The sequence below is a fragment of the Penaeus vannamei genome, chromosome 9, assembly GCF_042767895.1.
Source record: "Penaeus vannamei isolate JL-2024 chromosome 9, ASM4276789v1, whole genome shotgun sequence".
In the NCBI taxonomy this organism is placed as follows: Eukaryota; Metazoa; Arthropoda; class Malacostraca; order Decapoda; family Penaeidae; genus Penaeus; species Penaeus vannamei.
The window spans coordinates 37,660,865-37,665,864 of NC_091557.1; the positions used below are offsets into that span (position 1 = coordinate 37,660,865).

The window sequence follows — 5,000 nt, forward strand, 5'->3', positions numbered from 1 at the left end:
ATATATATTATATATATATTATATATATATTATATATATATGTATATATATATATGTGTATATATATATATATGTATATATATATTATATATATATATATGTATATATATATGTATATATATATATATATATATATATATATATATATATATATATGTGTGTGTGTGTGTGTGTGTGTATATATATATATACACATATACACAGACACACACAGGCACAGGCACAGACACACTCACACTCACACTCACACTCACACTCACATACATGCATACGTACATACATACATACTTCAATACATGTATATATACACACACGACATTGTATACATACACACACACACATACATGTATACATATACACACATACATATATACATATACACACATACATATATACATATACACACATACATAGATACATATACACACATACATATATACATATACACACATACAAATACGCATACACACATACGAATATACATACATATACCACATACAAGACATATAACCATACCCCCCCCCCCCCCAGTCAGACGAACAGGTAGATAGATAGCGCGACTTCGATGAATATGAATAAAGTGTCCTTTGGAGGAACAAGGAAGGAATGGCCGAAGCGGTCGCCGACGTAGCCCGAGGTAGTCTATGCGGAAGGCGCGGCAAAAACTGGCGTAGACGGACATAGCCTGCCGTGACCTTGGCTGGAACGGGGCAGTCGGACTACCATATGACTTACCGCATGGTACTTACTACGTTCCTTCCACCGTTGGCGTGTTACTTACCGTGTAGTATTTAGTACGTCTTTGCTGCCATTAACATGTTACTTACAGTATGGTATTTTCTACATACTTGCTACCATCAACTTGTTACTTTTCCGAATAGTACTTACTACTTACTTGCCACCATTAACATATTACTTACTACGGTCTTGCCACTGACCAGTACTGATTAACAACGTATTTCATAGTGATTACCTGTTGTTACTTATTACTTGACTTACCACGTGGTATCCAAGACATACAACAACGTATTGCCGCTATGACTCGTTACTGGTACTACCGTTAGCACTGCTGCTACAGACTCCTATTATTACTTTGTGCTTTTTGCTACTACTTCACACATATTATTTTCTTCATGTCTGCGGTTGTCGAAGGATGGGGCGGTCGGAGGAACGGAGAGAGGTTCCGGATATTTTTTTTATTCGTAATATCGTTTTGTTGTTATTTCCAAGGGCGACGCCATGCGAAGAAAAGGTTTGGAAGCGCTTTTCGGATGTTTTTTTGTTTTTCGTTTCCTTTCGTCTTCTGTCTTTCTCTCGTTTTCTCCTTCTTCCTCTTCCTCTTCTTCTTCGTCTTCATCTGCATCGTCTTCATCTGTATCGTCTTCATCTGTATCGTCTTCTTCATCTTCATCTCCATCGTCTTCTTCGTCTTCATCTTCTTCTTCTTCCATCACCTCTCTTGGCTAGAGTATGGGAAAACATCTTTGTAACGCATGTAACTATCTTCAAGACTTTTCGAACTCATTTTGAAGGGGAAACCTTGTTCTTTATATTGTCGATATAAAAAAAAAAAAAAAAAAAACGCGGAGATAAGACGCAAGAACAAGAAGTTGGCCGGTAATTAAAAAAAAAAAAAAAAAAAAAAAAAAAAATCGCTGTCGTTTAAATGATAATGTGATGTATAGTTTATCATTTGCTAGTTTATAACGCGGAAATTTCCTGGGGTTCCGATACTCGTCAATCACAACTTTTTATTGCTGTAGATATGGATATAGACATGTAAGTAAACATTTTTGGTTGCAAAGGTAGTATTTTGTCTTAGAAAGGTGAATTTAGTATGATTTTGGAGGGGGAAAGAAGGATTTCTTACCTTGTATATATGCTAGTTTTCAACGAAAGAAATAGAAGTGTTTTTGTATTATATAATGGAAGTATTCGAAGTCGTGGAATGAAAATCTTGGGCTATTTACGAAAAGAATATGTATATATAATGAGGGGAAACATAGAGCATTGCATTTTATAATGAAAATAATCGAAATCAGGAAACGAATTGCAGTGAAGTTAAAACAACATTGTATTTTAGCATGGAAATAATCGAAATCAAGGGAAGAAAACCCAGGCCAATTTACAAGGAGGAAAAAACGAATTGCAACGAAGGAGAAAAAAAATGATCATTATATTTTTGAATGGAAATGATCGATTAAAGAAGACCCAGGCATCATCACCGCCCTCTTCGCCGGCATACGTAGCATAGTAATGCCGACAAAAATGGGGAATTGGATGCTCGATGCCGTCCCGAGCACCGCCGAGTCTCCGTATAAGGTCCTCGGATTTACGACGTGCCCCGCGGGTCGCAGAATTTTCACTGCTGTTGTATTTGTGCGTGTTTGTTTGTCCCTTTTTTTTTGTTCTTTTTTTGGTTTTCGTTTTGTGGTTTGTAATTCGGGTTGGAGGATTGCTTCTTTTGCCTGGGAGAGTGTGGAGAGGAGAGGAGGAGGAAGGAGGAAAGAGGAAAGAGAGGATAGGGAGAAAGAAGTGTGGACGTGTTTTCTTTTTATTATGTTTTATTTTATTTTTTTATTATCGTTTTAGGTTTGTCGGATCCCTTGTTTGCCTGGATCGGTGTTGGAAAGAGGAGGAGAAAGGAGGAAAGAAGGAGAGAATGGAGAGGCACGAATAGGAGGTGGAAGAATGAGAAAGAGAAGAAGAAGAGGAAGAGGAAGAGGGACAAGGGCCCCGATTAGTGGGACTGCGGCCAGAGAAGCGTAAGAAGAGGGAGAGAATTCGTTGGAAAAGGGAAAGAGGAAACAGGAAAGAAATGCAGAAACGGAGAGTTCAAAAGACGCAGGGCTTATTGCTCCAAGAAAGCGCGAGAAGTTTAGCCAAGGAAGAGGGAGAGAAGGAGAAAAGGAGAAAGAGAAAAACAAAGATGAAAAGAAAAGAAAAGAAAAAGAAAAAAATATATGTATGAGAGAGAGAGAGAGAGAGAGAGAGAGAGAGAGAGAGAGAGAGAGAGAGAGAGAGAGAGAGAGAGAGAGAGAGAGAGAGAGAGAGAGAGAGAGAGAGAGGGGGGGGGCGTGGCATGCATTCTAATGGCGACTGCAATGACAAACAGGGTCGTGGGTACGCGGGGGCTGGCGTCGGGGTCTCCGGCGGTGGCGATGAGGACGGCGGCGGCGGCGGCGCAGCGGAATCGGAGAGGAGGGAGGGAGGGAGGGAGGGAGGGAGGGAGGGAGAGAGGGAGGGAGAGAGGGAGGGAGGGAGGGAGGGAGGGAGGGAGGGAGGGACAGGGGGAGGGGAGGGAGGGACAGGAGGGGAGGTGAGGGAGGGAGGGACAGGAGGGGAGGGGAGGGAGGGAGGGAGAGGGGATGTTGGGGGCACGAGAGGAGGGAGGGAGGGAGAGGAGGGTGTAGGGGGCAAGAGAGGAGGGAGAAGGGAGCGGAGCTAGGGTGTGTAGGTAGGATAGGTGGGTAGGCTGTGGGGCGTGGGTAAGGTAGTAGTGAGGGAGGGAGAGGGAAAGGGGGAGGGAGAAGGTGGGGATGCAAGAGGAAGAATAGGTGAGGGAGAGAAAGAAAGAAAGACGGAAAGAGAAAGAGAAAGAGAGGGAGAAGATGGAAATGTGATAGATGGGAAAAGAAGAGAAAATGGAGAGGAAAAGAATTCAAGATTGCGAGAGAAAGGTTAATGAAAGAACAGCTGTAAAAAGGTGGCCAGGGATTTGTCTCCTTTTTTTTGAGAAACATCGGGAGGAGAAAGGGAGGGGGAGAGGGAGAGCGAGGAAGATGGGGAGAGACAGAGAGAAAAAGGGAGGGAAGGCGGGAAAAAGGGAGGGAGGGAGAGGGGAAGTTGAGTGAATGAGGGAGGGAGTTAGTGAGTGAGTGAGCGAGCGAGTCACACACAAAAAAAAACAGGGGGGGGGGGGGGGAGGCATGTCGCGCTGGCCGTTGTCCTTTTACGGCGGCGACGCGCTCTGTTGCACTGCGAAAGGAAATGACCCGGTTTTTAAAAGATGCTCATTTACTGAAGGCAATATTTTCTCTTATTTGGTATTTATTTAGGTGTTATTATTATTATTGTTATTGTTTTGTTATTGTTATTGTTATTGTTATTGTTATTGTTATTATTATTATTATTGTCATTTTTATTAGTATTATTACTATTACTATTACTATTATTATCGTTATTATTGTTATTATCATTATTATTAATATTATTATCATCATCATCATCAGTGTTATTTTGTTATTGTTTTTGTTATTATTAGGTTTATTTGTGTATCATTTATTTGTTTGTTTGATAATTTTTTGTTTTATATTTCTTATTTGTTTTTTATTAGTGATTTTTTTTGCTTTATTATTTTTTTTATAGCATTTACTCCTCTGGTCATTTATTATTTTTTAAACGAATTGTCTGTCTGTTAATTGCGATCGCAGTTTTGGATTTGGTCTAAATAGCTGTTTGCGTTGTTAGCAATAATGGCGTTTTCTTGTTGCTTCCTTCATTTTCGCCTTCCTTGCTGTTGTTGTTATTGTTGTTGTTTGTGTGGAAGTTTTCGAAGATATTGATGCAATGAGATTTAGTCTTCGTGTGGTGGGCGTCGCGGTACTCTCAACCGCTGGGGAATGAGAAAGAAGAAGAAAAGAAATTGCAGAGTTTAAAACGCATATGTGAGAAAAAGGAAATAGCAGAGTTTAAAACGCATATGTGAGAGAAGAGAAAGAAATTGCAGAGTTTAAAACGCATATGTGAGAAAAAGGAAATAGCAGAGTTTAAAACGCATATGTGAGAGAAGAGAAAGAAATTGCAGAGTTTAAAACGCACGTGTGAGAAAAGAGAAAGAAATTGCAGAGTTTAAAACGCATATGTGAGAAAAGGGAAAGAAATTGCAGAGTTTAAAACGCATATGTGAGAAAAGAGAAAGAAATTGCAGAGTTTAAAACGCATATGTGAGAAAAGAGAAAGAAATTGCAGAGTTTAAAACGCATATGTGAGAAAAGAGA

General features: G+C 40.2%; 1 protein-coding gene across 11 annotated transcripts in view; it reads left to right on the forward strand.

The window, feature by feature from the left end:
• The window catches only part of chico (insulin receptor substrate 1 chico), a 164,058-nt gene that overhangs the window by 32,173 nt on the left and 126,885 nt on the right, over nt 1-5,000 (forward strand). The gene's annotated exons all lie outside the window — the stretch shown is intronic.